The sequence below is a fragment of the Thermobia domestica genome, chromosome 15, assembly GCF_964235325.1.
Source record: "Thermobia domestica chromosome 15, izTheDome1.hap1.1, whole genome shotgun sequence".
NCBI lineage: Eukaryota > Metazoa > Arthropoda > Insecta > Zygentoma > Lepismatidae > Thermobia > Thermobia domestica.
The window spans coordinates 171181252-171200355 of NC_137468.1; the positions used below are offsets into that span (position 1 = coordinate 171181252).

Consider the following 19104-nt stretch of genomic DNA (forward strand, 5'->3'; position numbering starts at 1 on the left):
GATTCGAACTCGCATGGACGGCGCGAACAGTCAGTTCAGAGTCCACTTTTTTTTTTTTTAACTGACTCACCAAATGTGTTTTAGTAACTTACTTATTGCTAATTTTATTTGCTTCACTCGTTTAACTTGCTTTTTCTAATAACTTATAACGACAGGGACACGAACACAGAAACATCGAGGACAGTTAAAAATCATAGATGCTCTCCCACCGGGAATCGAACCCGGGACACCATGCACCAAAGGCGCATGTGCTAGCCACTAGACCAGCCGGCGGGGCACTGCTCACTCTCTGTGTCGTTAGGGATTACGACCACTGTATTGCCAGCTATCACTTCTGAGGGTTGTATACTATGATCACATGTTTCTTCTTTGCTGGAAGAGTTAAACCTACATTCTATGTAATACCTACATGAAATATTTAGACCTACATGCTCTTCATATAATGTAATAAAAGGTCATGCTGGGAATAAGAAAAAGAACATTCCTTGGACAAAACGGAAACTATTGGCATCAGAAATAATTATCTACGAGGCATGCGCAGTAGTATATTTCAGAATAGTTACTGTTTAGTTCAGTAAACGAAGAAAGGGGTATAAAAAAGCAAATATGTCGAGTCAACGAGATCGACCAGAGTTGACAGAGGCGGAGTAGTAATACAACAACTTGGTTAAATTGATAATTGGTTCTTTATTCTGTAGTAGATCGTATCACTCTTTACGGGAGAGTAGAGAAAGACTTACTAACGCTGTTATATAGTAAGCATTAGTAACACAATCATACAGACACAAATGGATGTAACTGTGAGTACTACAACTTGGATTTAACGAAAGCCGTTTAGATATTCAGTGGTTTGCAGGGTTGTATAAGACACAAAAAGATAAGACACAATACAATTCTTCATACCTCAGCTTCCAGTAACTAGATACATGCAATTTCAGGATAGATACTGAAACTGCTGTCGGATTTTAATACATGACGTATTGCAGGATACAAAATGCTTTGCATTACTTGTTTGTTTGTAGATAGCTACTAGCTTAGTGTTCTGAAAGGTTGTGTATAAACTAGAGATAGCCAATTCCGGAATTATTACTTTCCGGACTCCCGAAAGTAAAACCGGACAAATTCCGGAATTCGGAAAATTCCGATTTTGGAATAATTCCGGAATTCGGAAAATTCCGATCTTGGAGTAATTCCGGAATTCGGAAAAATCCGGAATTTAGAAATTTCTGATTTCGTTTACATTCTGGAATTCGGAACAATCCGGATTTTTTTCGAAATCCGGAATTTTTCTCAATTCCGGATTTATCTACATTCCGGATTCTTCCCGAGTTCCGGAATTCTTCTGAATTATGGAGTTTAACTGAATTTCATAATTTTCCGAAATCCGGAAAGTGAAAGTTCCGCTTCCAAAAAATGAATTTATTTTGGTTAATATGAATCATGGTGGAAATAAGTCTTTGACCAGGTAATGGCGACTGCTTTGAAAGAAATAGAGAGTATGAGAATTCAATCTGTCATATTTGTAGTTTCGTGTGGAGAAAATACAAACTTGTGAACCAACGGTTCAAGGAAAACACAAGTTATTAATGTAAACTTTTCGGACATCATAAAAGAAATACGAAAGACATTTTGAATCGAAGAAATATGACATACAAGTTTGCAAGCTGAGACAAAGAAACCTAACGTAACCAGACTAAAGACGAATAGTTTACCGCGTAGCGATCAAGGTCGAGCTGTTTTCCGGAGCGAGTTTCGAGTTGAGTCGAGTTTGATAATGGCTCGCTCGCTCGTTCAGCTCGTTTTAACTCTTTTTTAAATAATGGCCTGATTAGACTGGAAAGCGAAAGCCATGAGAAATGTAAGCACTAATATGGAATACATTTTAGTGCTGCTCACGACAGGGGTGCGTCTCTTCTCGTAATTTTAGTGCATCTCGTGGGGCAATTTTTGTGTATCTCGTCTCGTCTAGATAACGAGAAGACAAGTTTTTTTTTATTATTACGAGACAGCCTCAAATGTCGTAATCACCAATATAAGTATATACTGTTGTTCTTAAAATCAAGGCTGAGACCTGAACTGTCGAATTTTTGAGCCCAAGCAGAAGACCAACTCGGGTAGCGATATCAACCGGCTCTGCTCGTATCAACTGAGCGAACAGCTCGAGTCGGCTCGGTTGGGATGAGCCGATGACCCTAGCCGGCTCAGTTGGAACGTGCCATCGACTCAGCTCAATTGAGCCGATGCCTCGAGCTTTCTCGGTTGGGATGGGTCCCCTACTCGGCTCATGTGAACCGGTTCAAGCCAGCTAAGTTGAAATTAGTCCATCGGCACGTTTCGATTCAGCTCAACTAAGCCGATGGCTCAAATCGGCTCGGTTGGGTGAGCTGTTGGCTCGGCTCACTTCTTGGTTCGGTTCGATAGTGAATGAGCTGTAAGCCGAGCCGCTCGAGCCGTTGAGAGCCCTAAACCCGGTCCCAGCTGTTTTGAACATGTTTGGCTGAAGCCTATAACTCTTAACAATTTTTGGCTCGAGCCCGAAAACTTGCCCTTTCGGAACTCAAACCCAGAACGTGACCGATGTCCTTCCCTCCTGAAGACTTCTCGACGACCGAGATCGACAGTCAATTAGCTTTTACTATTCAGATACAACCCGTATATCTTTCAAAGATTATACAAGGTGCTGATATAATAATAATAACAATAATAATAATAATAATAATAATAATAATAATAATAATAATAAAAGTTTTAAACTTGCCGTTGAAATTTGGCAAAACTTACTTAAAAGTAGAGATTTCGGGGAAAGGGTTCCGTACCTTCAAGACAGTGGCGTATGGAAGGGTGCCCGGAGGGGCCGGCCCCCCAAAGAGGTCCGAAATTGTACTTTGGTACTTTGATGTTTGTAATTTTTATATATTTTTATGTTTATATATTTTTTGTTTGTAATTTTTCTATATGTGCCTATAACAGCACTTGCCCCCCCCCCAAACACATCCTGGCTACGCTACTGCTTCAAGACACACCTGTTTTTTCTCCATACGAAACTACAAATATGACAGATTGAATTCTCATACACCCCATTTCTTTCAAAGAAGTCGCCATTACCTGGTCAAAGACTTATTTCCGCCACGATTCATATTAACCAAAATAAATTCATTTTTCGGAAGCGGAACTTTCACTTTCCGGATTTCGGAAAATTATGAAATTCAGTTAAACTCCGGAATTCAGAATAATTTCGGAACTCGGAAACAATCCGGAATTTAGAAAATTCCGGAATTGAGAAAAATTCCGGATTTCGAAAAAAATCCGGATTGTTCCGAATTCCGGAATGTAAACGAAATCAGAAATTTCTAAATTCCGGATTTTTCCGAATTCCGGAATTACTCCAAGATCGGAATTTTCCGAATTCCGGAATTATTCCAAAATCGGAATTTTCCGAATTCCGGAATTTGTCCGGTTTTACTTTCGGGAGTCCGGAAAGTAATAATTCCGGAATTGACTATCTCTAGTTTATACACAACCTTTCAGAACACTAAGCTAGTAGCTATCTACAAACAAACAAGTAATGCAAAGCATTTTGTATCCTGCAATACGTCATGTATTAAAATCCGACAGCAGTTTCAGTATCTTTCCTGAAATTGCATGTATCTAGTTACTGGAAGCTGAGGTATGAAGAATTGTATTGTGTCTTATCTTTTTGTGTCTTATACAACCCTGCAAACCACTGAATATCTAAACGGCTTTCGTTAAATCCAAGTTGTAGTACTCACAGTTACATCCATTTGTGTCTGTATGATTGTGTTACTAATGCTTACTATATAACAGCGTTAGTAAGTCTTTCTCTACTCTCCCGTAAAGAGTGATACGATCTACTACAGAATAAAGAACCAATTATCAATTTAACCAAGTTGTTGTATTACTACTCCGCCTCTGTCAACTCTGGTCGATCTCGTTGACTCGACATATTTGCTTTTTTATACCCCTTTCTTCGTTTACTGAACTAAACAGTAACTATTCTGAAATATACTACTGCGCATGCCTCGTAGATAATTATTTCTGATGCCAATAGTTTCCGTTTTGTCCAAGGAATGTTCTTTTTCTTATTCCCAGCATGACCTTTTATTACATTATATGAAGAGCATGTAGGTCTAAATATTTCATGTATTACATAGAATGTAGGTTTAACTCTTCCAGCAAAGAAGAAACATGTGATCATAGTATACAACCCTCAGAAGTGATAGCTGGCAATACAGTGGTCGTAATCCCTAACGACACAGAGAGTGAGCAGTGCCCCGCCGGCTGGTCTTGTGGCTAGCACGTGCGCCTTTGGTGCATGGTGTCCCGGGTTCGATTCCCGGTGGGAGAGCATCTATGATTTTTAACTGTCCTCGATGTTTCTGTGTTCGTGTCCCTGTCGTTATAAGTTATTAGAAAAAGCAAGTTAAACGAGTGAAGCAAATAAAATTAGCAATAAGTAAGTTACTAAAACACATTCGGTGAGTCAGTTAAAAAAAAAAAAAAAAAAAAAAGTGGACACTGAACTGACTGTTCGCGCCGTCCATGCGAGTTCGAATCTATCTCGGCTTTATTTTTTTATCCATTTGAGAGAAAGTATTGTTTCTTTTCGCTAAGGTTGTCTCTTTTCGTATTTTTCGCCGTCGTTCGCAATTAAAGTAACTGGCTATTCTTATTCTTTCTATGAATGATGGATCTTCTCTTTGGCTTCACGTCAAACATGCACACGTAATGAAAAGACGCTGTCAATAATAATAATAATAATAATAATAATAATAATAATAATAATAATATGAAATATTACTAGCTAACTCGTGTGTGTATTTCGACAATATAATTTTATATTATTATGTGGAAATAAGTAAGGCTGGCTGGCGCCCGCCCCCCTAATTTTTTCGATGCGCCTTATGGGTCCACGGTGTCCAACGTTGGTCCCATCTCACTATCACCTCCTGTTCTCTCGATATAAGTTATCGACATTTTGCCTAAAGAGGGCTCTGCTTGGCTCCATGACTACCCACGGCAATGACTCTTCGTTCATTTTTCATTGAAATCGCTTATTTTTCTGAGTACTATGAGTGCATACTGTCCAACGTTGCACCCATCATTCAACAATTTCCCGTTCTTTCGATATAAATTTCTAATATTTTGTTTGTAAGGGAGATATGGCGTTACAATCATTACGTTTCAAGAAGAATTGAGGAAGATATTGCCTTGCCACAAACAACACCTATTATTATTATTATTATTATTATTATTATTATTATTATTATTATTATTATTATTATTATTATTGTTGTTGTTGTTTTACTTACCACTAATGTTGCCTACCTTTATTTGCAATGCAATGTGTTACTAAAAAGCAAATCAAATAACACTCGTCGCCATTCACGCTCTCTCTGTGTTAGAGGAAAGCACATTTATTATATGATTCTTTCAAATAACACGTTTCACAAGTTACTTCACTTTCAATGTGTAATTTCATATCATCACTAGCAATCATCTTATCATCACTACGAAAATAACCCCCTCCTGCAAAAAAAAAAAAAAAAAAAAAAAAAAAAAAAAAAAAAAAACTGACCGTAGCGAAAAGGGCGTGAACACTCTTTATGCGATTAATCGGGTCCAATATTTCAATAAGTCTCTGCACACAAATATTTCAGTAAAAGAGGAAAAGTTATTCAAACATTCTGAATACCCATTTATGGGCGAAATTTGGTTCCCTTGGAAGTTTTTACGATTTTAAAGGGCCGCCATTTTGAACATTTTCGTCTGATTATTCTGGTTAACGAATTGAAGATATTTCAACAATTAATGTTTGTGGCAAGTTTCGTCTCAATCCGCTGAAAATTATTGTGGTTACGGCATTCACAAATAGCGTTATATATATACAGATAGATAGATAAACAGACACACAGAGGGAGAGAGAAAAAGTGTTTTGCTCCCTTCTCGCACCTGTGGTGCGTCAGAGCTAAACCGGGCCCCTTTGCAAAACGTATTGACCAGCCTAACCTAAACACAAACCTCTTACTTGCTAACGTAGAAACGTGGTCGGGAGGTGTAAGGCATGTAGAAATTGTATTTTTAATAACCATGAGTATGGTCTACTTCCATGTTTTTCTTTTTACTTTTTGCAGCTACATCGGAACGTTCAATTTTTATTCTTTACTAATTGCAAATGGCGTTTACATTCAAAATATGAGGAATTTTGGTGGCATTTGTTCGGATATTTTTCTCTTTTGAAATGAAGAAAAGAATAAAACCAATACGCAAAGACAAAAGTATTATCAGTACTAAACCTTACCAATAATAATTGCTACGAAAGACTAAATACGACCTCTTTTACCATCTCTCATGAGCTGCATGTATTATAAACAAAAATTTTTAAAAATGTCCTCACCGAAGATTCGAACTGGCGACCTTTGCATTTGTAAGGCAGCACCTTAACCACTACACCAAGATCATGGCATGGTGAATGTTTAGTTTTCGGCGTATTTGTTGTATTTGTGTTTTATGTTTCCCACTTCAACAATTTTTACTCTTTTTTCTAAGTTCAACAGCTGTGTCTGGCTTTCTCTTTCGGTGTCGTCCTTTATTTACACTATGCACTATTCGTATTCACAGCTTGTGTCCCTCTGCAATGTCTTATTCAGATTTAACTTTTCTTTTTGCCCCTCAGTAAACATTTGATTGATTTAATTCTCATACTCTCCACGGATGAAGAGCAGGAATGCCAGACTCGAAAAACAGGTGTACATTTACTTTCCTGACAGATAATACAATAGGGAATATTTAAAAGTAATTTCTCAACGATCATTTCCCGTGGCGCCCCTTCCAAGTTGGTATGGCATGTTCCAACAACAGTATAGAAGCTGCGGCAATGTTGTTTCTAGGAGTATCACTGTTCTTAACGCTTTCCCAAAATTCTTAATTGGTACACAAAGTGCTCTAGGAAAAAATTAAATATTTCTGTTTTACGTTCCACGATTATGCCAGGTAGGCTAAAGACGACGGTGATAAGAAATGAAGGAAATGGTGGAATGAAGAAAGTGGAAGGAAACGGCAGAACCCCAAGAAAACCCACGAACACAGTATTTCACCACCACAAAGTTCACTTTGCGCAGGCTGGTTGAAAGTGCTACGAGTGGTACATCACAAAAGAATCGAAGGTCTCGAATTGTAGCAAGAGTAAACTAAATATACTTGGCTTTTTGGTTTAACTGGCGTAGATGGAGGTTACGATAATACAAAATTTATGGAGAAATCAATAACCACGCGAAATAATAGCATCCTATACGACTACCATGCTGCTGAATCATCGAAACCTTCTGCGTGTTGCAAATAGTACCCACTTCTACGTATCTATTTTCGTATTAAACTTTACTGCCAAACTAGAATTCCAAATAATCTTACCCCATTTCTCCTATTAATTTTTCTAATTTTTGTAAAAAAAAAAAAAAAAAAAAAAAAAAAAAAAAAAAAAAAAAAAAACTCTAAACTTAAACTGCGAGGGTAGTGAAAACTGGTGGGTTTTGAAAACACCCGAATTTTTGTGAAAAGCTAACCCACCTGAGCCCATATGACTTTTTCCGCACATTTTCGGGATTAATTGATTTCTTTCGAAATATCTCGATATCTTTGCTAAAATTTAATTTATATTTCAAGATTGCAACGATTGTCTATTCACTGCTTAAAAAAAAAAAAAAAAAAAAAAAAGCTAATTTTAAACTTTACATTGAGTCGCCGAGAAAATCAATATAGCAAGTACAGAATATCTCTTGCTTCTACCCTCAAAATTTCAACTTAAAAGCCCGAAAACTGCACCCTGTAGCATGGGTAACAGTTTTGAAATTTTACGTTGCATCGCCGCCCACATCTAATTTAGAGCGTCTCGTGTTTCTACTCTGAAAATTTCAAGTTAAAAGAGCGAAAATTGCGCTTTGTAGCGTGGACACCCACTATTTTGAAATTTTACATTGGTATGCCGCCAAATTCTATACAAGAAATTTTAGTGTCTTGTGCTTGTACCCTGAAAATTTAAACTTAAAAGACCGAAAGTTGTACCCTGTAGTGTGTGTGTGTGGTACAGGCAGACAAACGAACATACATGAATTTAGTCACCTCAGGAGCCTAAGTGACGTTCCCCAAATATGAATACCAAATATATTAACTTAAAATAAAATAATCAAATATATTAATTTAAAATAAAATAATGTTTCAAAATGTCTTATATGAAATAAATATCTTCCAGCGTAAAATAAGTAGTCTTGTTTAAGTTGATGTTTTGTGCGTTCAATTACGGGAATTTCCCGAGCACTTCCTTCATGCGGGTTTTTCCCAAAAATGCAGCTTCCCTTACTGTACATTGCAACTTCCACTAGTACGGAAGTTTGAATTCAACACTTGAAATAGGCTGAATCAAGCTTCTTAAATTTGAAAAGAATTTTTACTGAAGAATACTTAGGTTACCGTTACCATCAAAGGTAACAAAAATAATAGTTTCACTAATACATTTATATATTTACTGGTAGTATCGGCACTTATGGCCTTAAACCCGTTCCTCGCCCTTGCCGAGTTGGCAAGCACACTATCACGGAAAACATTTTCTACAACACAAAATTGCAAACTTTATTTCAAATAGGCTATAAGTAATGGCACTAGTTTTTCGCACTAAGAATTTCAAAATTTCGCGTTTTGTAGCTCTTGTGGAAAAGATATTCCCTGACATTTTTATAACTGTTCCTTCTATTCATAGTCACTACAAAAATAAACCATTATTACCTAAAAACAAAGTACACTGAATATTTGACTTGATGTTGTAAACTTCATTTACAGAAAATTATGCTTTTTTAAAATAAACTGTCGGAAAATCAGTAAGTAAACTTACTATGAGTAGGAAAGTTTTGCTGTCATCTGAAAACACATAAGCACAAGTTACATTTAAATATTAAAGATAAGCATGTTACACATTTCCACATTTTCCCCCTTCATTGTAGTACGTTCGTCACTTACCACTAGTCCATACTTGGAAAAAGAATTCTCACAACTGACATTACTTGATGGAAGCCACACATATATAAGTGCATTTACAAGAAACTTAACCAATCATCACTTCGGAACTTTTGTCCATTCAAAACATTCACTCCACTTTCTAGACGAATCACTTGTCAAGAGTTCATAAGCCACTTTGTAAACCTCACAATACGGTACTTCATAATCAAAAGCTTGCACTTTTTTCATAACTTAAAAAACTCCTTAAAACAACAATGTCTGGCTCACTACTACATGCAATTACAGAACGATCAAATCGCTTTCCCAAAGCAGCATATGCTGCTGCAGTTTGAGAGTCTTTTCTTTGGGAAGAAAGATTCAAGAATGATCTTTCTACATTTTTTTTAAAGTCACATTCAACATTAGTCCTCTTTTCACTTGGTAACACACGTAATTGTGCTTTAGTTTTTCTTTTTTCCAGCAGATTCTACAAAATGTTTTTTATAGCAGTGTCCTAATCACTGAAAATGCATCGTTACCACGTTCTACCGTTCGGTCAGCGGAAAACTGGCGTTTTGAAATTAATGAAAACGTATTTTTAAAATTTTGAGTTATTTCGCGTATTGTTAACACATTTCGGGCAAAACTGCCAATTTCGCATTTTATCGCGCAACGGAAACCAATGAAAATACATTTAGAAAAAAAAAAAAATGAAATCCTTAAGTTTTACGTCCCATGCTTATGCCGGTTAGGCTAAAGGAGACGGTGATTATGAGAAATTAATGAAATGGGGTCAATCCATACGAAGTGGTCCAGAGGTGGTTGCTCGACCATCTCCGAAAATTATAAAACTTTTGAGTGTAATGAACCTTGTGTATGAGAAGGTCAATAACACTATTCATGTTGTCGTATGTACAAGTGTTCCTGAATGGCGACCATCTTTGTTGTCCGTGGAGTGTCATTTTTTGCATTTGCAAGCGTTTACGTAAACTACAGTTGCTCAGGACGTACGTATCACACGAATTCCAAACAAAAACAAATGTTTACAGGAGAGACTGAGGTACACGGAAAACATATACTCTTGCCTGTAAATAAATGTGCAGGGTTGGAAACTAATGCATGAAATTACCAGAAAAAGTACAGAAAATTACACTTTTAAACTGGCTGTATTTTGGAATGGCATAAAGTGGGAGGTTCAAAGTTTTGTGCTGAATACCATTGCATGTAAAGAGTCTGCAGAAATATCCACAGCTACGATACTACTGACACCGTTGATTTATGGGGGTACGAAAGTTCTTTTCAACAATCACTTCTGGTGGTCCCTTTGAATTTTATTTATGCCAAATGATATATTTTCATGTCGCCCAGCGGAAACATTTTAGGACAACTATAAAAAAAAATCAGTGAAAGAATTATTGTATTTCAACAATTCTTTCTAGTAATCCAGTACGCGGAAACTTTCGTATACCTAGTCCGAAGATACAGTACTTTACTCGAGGCTCTGCTTCCAATCCCTCACTAAAAGTCTACAGTATTTACATAATTCTATACTAGGAAATTGGTTACAATGCTGGTTGGAAATGTGGAGGTAAAGTTTCATTGTTTCCGTCATTTCTGGAAAACGATTAGTTTGCAACACTTAATAGTTAGAAGGTACGGATGGACTCAAAGTCCGATCCAGTTATAACGCAATTGCGTAGGTAGTACCCTTGCGCATTGGGACTATTTTCGACAGAAGAAACACCGCCATATGCTCACCAACACATTAGTATGTTTTAGGGAAAATTAAACTACACGTAACTGGAGCGTGTATCAAAGGTTATCCCCCGGGGTTAAAGTTTACAAAACCCACTCCAGCTCTAACCCAATGTTCTAGATAACATCCTTTCCAATGGAGCGTGTAATATAAAGGTTGACCCCCGGGGCTAAAGATCACAAAGCACGCTCTAGCTATAACCCAATTAACAAAAGGGGGCAAGACCCTCAACCCCCCCCCCTCACAAATAATTTACGAAAAAAAGCTATTACACATCCACGTAAGGCAACACTTTTCTTCCCTCAAAATTGTAACACTCAATATTAAACAAGACTACTTCCTACAATATTAAAATGCCAGTCCAGAGCATGCATCATGCATCAAAATTTGTCAAAGAAAAAAATATGTAGGGCGAGTGTACCAGTAATGGGCCTTATGTTTCAATTGTTCTTGAAACAAGCACAAGAAAGAAGCATTAACATTCTTTGTTGGTTTGTAGGAGGCAGAGCATGGTGCAGGTCGCAGGGGACTAACTAAGCGTTTTGATAAGCGAAGAAGTAAGTTGAATCAAAAATTAGCCAGTTAATCCTTACTGTAAGTAAAATAATAGTGATTCAGATTATTAATTATGAACAAACAGACGAATTGCTGTCTACATTGTGTATGTAACTAATTGTTGGTAAAGTTTAGCGTACTAGCCCTCTTTGGGTACAAATAAAAGCAACTCAACTAGTAATGTACTCTCCTTGCACAACTTCAAACTTGCTCCACATATATAGCAATCAATTTCCAGATTAATTCAATCACGACACTAAAAACAATGATCCCTTCTTGTTATTACATGTCAGTAGAAAATTCATGTAAATTAAGATCAGAACCATTTAACATTGGAATCTTACTACGAACTCATGAGAACACACGTATTTGAAACATCACACACACAGCGCGCGCTACTATACGTCACACACAAGAACACGTCCTTGCGCTAGTCATGACAGACTCATAACATTTAACTATGTGCACGTGCAGCTAAACTAATAACAACGCCATCTGTTGATAGCTAACGTTATAACCAAAAGTGAAATAAAAGAAATAAACATAAACAAGAACTATTTCTCAACGCGGAAGACTACACTGGAGCATGTATTCTAAAGTTTATCCGAAAGTAATAATTTTGCGCTGTAATACAATAGAAATGAATCCATACCTAAGAGCAAAGAAAGCATGAAAATAAAAATATTTGTGATCAACAGCTAACAGTAAACGACGAAAATGAAAAAGTGCGATCACTCGAGCAGACTGTTTTACCAAATAGAAAATGTATAGGTAAAATAAGTGAAACATTACTCGTGAAGAAAAGAGTGTGAATACACGTAATTAGGCCTACTGTCTGTGCACAACACACTGATATGAATATTGAGTGACAGTGAAAGTATCGTATATAAGCGTGTTCTTCCACTACCCTCAATTATGCATATACCCACTATCACTGACGCGCCTGCTACGGACGCACCTACTTGCTACCACTCGCTCCCGCCTGCTGCGCTCTTGCTCTGACTCGAATAATAGCATTCATGCTTTTAGTGGCCACCTAGCACAAGTTGTTTCATATTTTACGCACTGTAGTTTTTATGCCTACGTCCATATTGTATTTACACTGAGCCTTCCTAGAGTCAATCTGCAAGTAGTAATGAAACCCTCAATTACTGCATGTTCTGCTAAAAGAAATACCCAGCTGTAACCTAACCTGAAAATGTAAGAAATGTGTTAAATTTTGGTAGAACCGTCAGATCGACTAATGCCCTGATATTTAACTAATGTATGTATATTTGGCATATTTTTGGACTTAGGGGGCCAGAATATTTCGGTTAATTTTCTTGCTTTCTTCCTATATGTTCTGTATTGTTTGATGGTTATGTTTTGATTTGGGCGGCCAATAGGCTTTGCCCAAAATTCGTACTTTCTTCCTATATTTTATGAGTTTCTACGGTTTACGTATGCTAGGATAGGTTAAGTTACTACCCTTACGTAATATCAACCCATTTTTCCTGTAAACATGGTTGGCCATATGAAGAGTCGCTCTGAAGAGTTATTAGTGCCATACTAGAGTTCGACTAACATATCTCCTACAGTAGTTACGCCTTTAGTATGAGTATTCATACGTCAAAACGACTCTGTACAAGGCCCGGTGTTTTTTACCTGATTGTGACTCCCCAGTTCTAAAACTATACTGTATTTTTAAATAATAATAAATAAGTAGAAACACATCGTTGAAAACTGGTAGGCCTATATACAGTTTCTAATTCGGGGACGCCATCTCCGGAACATTAACCACAAAATTGGCAATATATATATATTTTTTTTTGAAAATTATGTCGTACAACTACTACAATAGGCAAGGTTCTAGGACACAGGTCCCAGTTTAGCTGTAATAAAGACAAAAATAGCATGCCCTGCGGGGCTCTAACCCGCCTCCACTCGCCGACTCTCTTTATACTATATGGATTAAATATTAAACTTTGGTACAGGAAGGACCCGACCTAGCTACTATTTTAGACCCTTCCCACTCTAATATAATCTAAAAAAGTAACCTAACTTGAACTAACCTAATGTGAACAGAACTACGTAAATTGTAACATTTAAAAAAAAAATCGTGCAGGTTCACTTTAACAGGTCTTCTGCAAAGCAACAAGCAACGCGTAGTTTTACTTTACGGATCCATAGTATACGTAGTAGTAGTAGTAGTAAGAGTAGGTGTAGTAGTAGGAATAAGAGGAGAAATAGGAGTATTAGTAGGAGGAGTTGAGTTTTAACGTCCCGTTCAGCAGCGAGGCTATATGAGACGTGGACCTAAGTAACGTCGAACCACATGAGCTCCCGCAGGGTATCCAACATGGGTTTCCCACGCTAAAGGAGTAAGTAGGAATAGGAATAGTAGTAGGAACGGGTTTGAAGCCTCGCAGCAGTTGGTTGGGTTCTGTTTTCAACATAAAATTGGAAATTACAGACTTGCCAAAATTTTATGGCAGCTTATGGAAGATTACGTGCATTTCAGGTTCGACTTTAATTTCCGTATTTTCACGTAAAGACACATCTCAAAAGTAAGTGCACACCATATTTCCATTACTTATACATTACCGTATTAAAATATTATTACAAATTTCTTCTGTAAATTTGATAAATCTATGGATTCGGATAGTAAAACTGCACCGAAATAAAAGCTGGACCCCTTCTGCTAAACATCGTCCAAAAAAAAGGCAAGTCTTTTCTTCATGCAAGGCAGTGACAATAACAAATTCATCTGAACCTGTTCCCGCAATTCTAGTTACAGCTCCCAAGAAAGACAGAAAACAACGTGCCCTGCGGGGCTCTAAACCGCCTTCACTCGCTGACGCTCGTTCGGCAATACTATGCACTGATAGGATATCACTGCCTTACCTAAAGTTAAGTTACCGAAAAAAGTATAGGCCTACTTAGTTATGTAAATCAGTTAGGCTAGCAAATAAAATGTAACACGCTATTACCGGTATCCCTATTTTGAAACCAGTTCTCGGAAACATTACGATAGTACCTTCAAACACAGGTCGTTGTACCTAGATATTTCAATACATCTATTGGGCTATATCCTATTTCCATTCTCATATACGTTCTGACAATGAAAACCCCTTTTACTACAACAGCTAGCTCATTGAACGCAGCAATGTTTATATGTACTCTCCCAGTTCACAAGTAGATCATCCCAGCAATTTACTACTTACTCTACGTTCGATCGTATTCCCTATTAATATGATTATTTCCAATCGTAATCTTGCTATAGATTAGCTTTAAAAGGCCTTCCTATGACAAAACTACCCAGGTTAATGTTCTATTGCATGACTTCATCTGCCACATTGGATCAAGAAAAAAATACCAGTTAAGATAAAAGAACACTACTAATGTAGGCAGATTAATCATTTAAAGCAAACCGTCGCTAAGGTTTTTCAAATAACTGTTCGTGTTTCTTACATATCTGAAGCTACAAACTGATGATGACCGATATAAATAAACCATACCTGTTTTTGTGTTATTTCTAACGAGCTCACTATTGAGCCACGAGCATTCTAAGGAACAGGAAGTTAAGAACACTGTCACTTCCGTTTAACTTTATTTCTTCTCCGACGAAGAGAGTAGCAAACAAAGGAAATAACTCATTTTCTTCCTACCAATACCTTTCCGTTTCTGACTATTTTTTAATTGTTTATAAATTTTATTACAAATTATTGTGCAGATCAAGTGTAGACATACCATTTGAAATAATTGATGAAAAAAATTATTTCACTTCTTTTTCATTGTCTTCGTAAAGATTTATACTTGGCTATATGGCAATTCCCATTTGCATAGGTGAAATTCAACGGAGCAACCTTATGTAATTGTTGAAAGATAACTTTTTTTTTACACAATTTGCGTACAAATACAGCGTATGGACAAATGCCATAGAAGCAACAGCTAATAAAACGCAAACCCATCTGTACTAAGTGCCAATATAAAACATGAATGTTATCTAACCGAGCCTTGGCAGACCGCAGCTGATGAGTCCACGCAGAAGTGATTATGCCCAGCAACAGTAGTTATGCCCTTAAACAAATTTTGCAGAATATGTTATACATAAATTTGTCCACCACCGAAAATACGAAACACAGCTTCTTGGCAAATCAAAAAATAAATAAATAAGGGTATTTTATTGAAAACTGAACTACATGGAAACAATTTCGAACGCAGTAGGGTAGTTTTAGACGATAACATTTATCGTAGCAGATGTCCTGTCAAAAATCTCGTATAATATTGTATGGCATCAAAAGCATATTGGGCTTTTACACGGTAGCATTTTGATAAGCATCTTTTGACGTAGCAAACAAGTCACTGGAAAATAGCGCAATTATGGCTCCGAAACTAAAAACAGAGACTTTAGTCGCTATTTCTTCTAAAGCTAATAGTCACAGATGCTTATTATGATACAAAGGATTTTTAACTTTGTACAAAAATGCTCCTCATATTTTTCGATCAGCATAATAATTGCATCCCTACTACAACTCATTTTTCTTTACTACAATTTAATTTCCCATACAAAACAAAGAGCATGGGTTTCTGGGACCAAATCTTTCTCTTCCTTTTAACACACCACAGCTCTGCAATCGGGCCAGAAATGCTGAGGAAAATGTTACAAAATTCTATCGACAAGAAATGCGATATGCCATGGCATGGAAAATGCTATAGCATTTGCTCCTTTACACGATAAGATATCGATGATACGATTTTTGATACGATAAATGCTTTCGTCTAAAACTAGCTAGTTTTAGACGGAAGCATTTATTGTAGCATTTCTCGTAGCAGATGTTCTGCCAAAAATCTCGTATGATATTCTATGGCATCAAAAGTATATGGTAGTTTTACACGGTAGCATTTTGATAAGCATCTTGTCGTGACGTAACAAACAAATCATTGGAAAAGAGCGCAATTATGGCTCCGAAACTAAAGCATGAAGTTCCTAAAGCTATAGTGGTTGTAACAACAATTCTCGCCTGTTATATTAAAAAACGAAAACCACAAAGAGGTATATGGGCAAAGAGCATCCCCACTCCAACTCATTTTTGTTTGCTACAATTCAATCTCCCACACAAAACAAAGAGCATGGATATTTGGCACAAAATCTTTTGCTTCTTTTTAACACACCACGGAGCTGCAATCGAACCAGAAATGCTGGGGAAAATGCTACGAAATAGAGCAGATTCTATAGACAAGAAATCCCATAGGGTATGCCATGGCATGGGAAATGCTATAGCATTTGCTACTTTACATGGTGGGATATTGATGATAAGATTTTTACTACGAGAAATGTTAGGCTAAATTCTTCCGTCTAAAACTAGCCTAAGAGATTGTGAAGATCAGATTTAAACATAAAATATGATTTGTTTTTGTTTTGCTTTAGAAAGTCAGGTAACTTATTGAAAATCTTTCTACAGTTAATATATACGCTTGTTTGAAAAAACGAGAAATTTTGGGGGATAACATGCAAATTATTAACGAATCGAGTATTGTATTTATGGACGTTACTGTTTTCAATAAATAAGTGTTTGTTACTTACGGTAAACAAGATAATTTTATACAGATACACACAAGGTAATGGTAATATTTTTGTCCTTTAAGATGGGCTTGCAAGAAGACTTTGGTGACAATCCAAACACAACTCTTAGTGCTTTCTTTTGTAAGCGAAACGTGCTAATACATTCAGTAGAATAACCCCCAAAAATAATACCGTAAGTTATTAAAGAAGGAATTTTGCATAGTACACTGAAACTAAAGCCTTTGTTATGACATTACCTCTTAATCTACAGAGGCCGAAACAAATACTACTTAATTTTTTGTTGAGTTGAGAAATATGCTAATTCCAAGTTAGTTTCGAACTAATGGTCACACCAAGAAATTTAGTTGAAATAAAAAAGTCGACTTATTTTGTTATTTACCATTACGTATGGAATAACTTTATTTTGAAGAGAATAATAAAAATTTAGCAAGGAAGTGTTATCATTGTTTAAAACTAATTTATTGCTACTTAACCAGTTACTTAATCGTGAAAACGCAGTACTTAGAATATATACAATATCATGTCGTGAGTTACTTGTAATAATTACATTGGTGTCATCAGCAAATGAGACACATTTATTAGGCAACATTTCATGTATCAAATGATTAATGTAAATAAGAAAGAGCAATGGACCAAGCACTGATCCTTGAGGTACACCAATTAGTATTGTACCTTTATAACTACTAAACTTATGCATTTTGCCATTATTTTCGTTTGTAATTTGAGCTATCTGATACCTATACCTATCCGATCCATTTATTAACAGTTCCTCAAATAACATAAAAGCATAATTTTTTAGGTAAGAGATTATGATTTACAGTGTCAAATGCTTTAGTAAGATCAACAAAGAGTCCAATTGCCCACTTTTAGTATTTATCGCATGCATAACAGTACTAAGAAAATCGAAAATTGCAGAATCAGTAGATTTTTCAGTTAAAAACCCATGTTGTGATAATGACATTAGATTATTGCCCGGTAATTACGGTAATGCATGAAATCGGACTCCTAGCGGAAACGGAAAACAGATTTAATTCTCGCACTAGGACCCTACATAAAAATAAATAAATAAAATTTCGAATATAACAAATTAAGAAATAATTCATGCAAGAGCTGATGAAATAGGAAATTTAAACAATGGACAGAAATCTATGGTAGTTTTAATATAGATATAATTCAATACAGAAATAACTGGACACACTGTAAAAAAATTATTTTGAATATGGAGTGCTTTGTATTAATAAGGGGCAATTGTCAGTCTAGTCTATCGATTGAGCCATTTCTAGGAAACAGCAAATACATGCGCGAAGTTTATAGACGAAAGGATAATTACATGTGCAGATGCAAATCCTAAATCTCTCATTTGGATCGTCAAGATCACGGAAAAAGGGGAGAGAATACCTAATAATTAAAAGAAAATCTTCGGATTATCAATGAAGAAGAAAATCTTACAACATTGAAAACCAGCCAAGAACAAGAATCTAACATAGACGTAACGTTAGCAACATTAAATATAGTAAAGAAAGTAAAAAATCGGAAAGTGCTCGATTTTGCAACAAATAGTGATCATGTGTAATATTTTTCGATATAGAAAAAGGAATTGTAGGAAAATAAAATGATAAACAATATGGAAACAAAGTCATAAAACATAATCCAAATAATATCAATTAGATAAGTTCTGGGAAACAAATGACCACAAATACACGAAAACAATGATCTAGAAGCAATAGGAAGAAAGAAGAAGAATAGAATAGAGTAGTAATAGGAGAAGAAATAGAAAAAATAGTCAAAATAAAAAATCAACAAAGATTTTAAAAAATAAACACAAGTACATTTTGGAACGAAGAATTAAGAAGATTAAAAAACAAATATAGAAAAGCTAGTGAATTATATAAACTAGGAATGCAATGGATGTACCCGATTGCAATGAAATGAGCTGAGCGAGCTTAAACTACGTAATCATTCCTGGCCATTATGCAATAATAAATGTCATTTTTAATTGTTGACAAAAAAAAATCGCGTGAAAACTTTTCCCCATGTTAAGTCTATGCAAGCGTTTTTCGGTCATTATTCCTCGATGGTACATCGGATTTTTGATTTCGACCTATGTTGTCACTCAGCACGACATACTCTATCAGCGTGCTAAGTTTGGTTGAGATCGGCCAAACGGTCTAGGAGGAGTTCGCGGACAACCAAACGGCTAACCCGAGTATAAGAGCTTCGC

At 36.2% G+C, this 19104-nt stretch overlaps 1 protein-coding gene across 2 annotated transcripts in view; it reads right to left on the reverse strand.

Annotated features, from left to right (window-relative positions):
- RpL27 (ribosomal protein L27) overlaps positions 1 to 14968 on the reverse strand; it is a 39746-nt gene extending 24778 nt beyond the window's left edge. Inside the window, exon 1 of one of the 2 annotated variants that reach the window (XM_081740415.1) lies at positions 14815 to 14968. The gene's annotated coding sequence lies outside the window, so the exon portion shown is untranslated. Of the gene's footprint in view, positions 1 to 14520; positions 14645 to 14814 lie in introns of those variants that run through there. The other variant, XM_081740416.1, reaches the window with a different exon arrangement.
- Positions 14969 to 19104: the final 4136 nt, after the last annotated feature.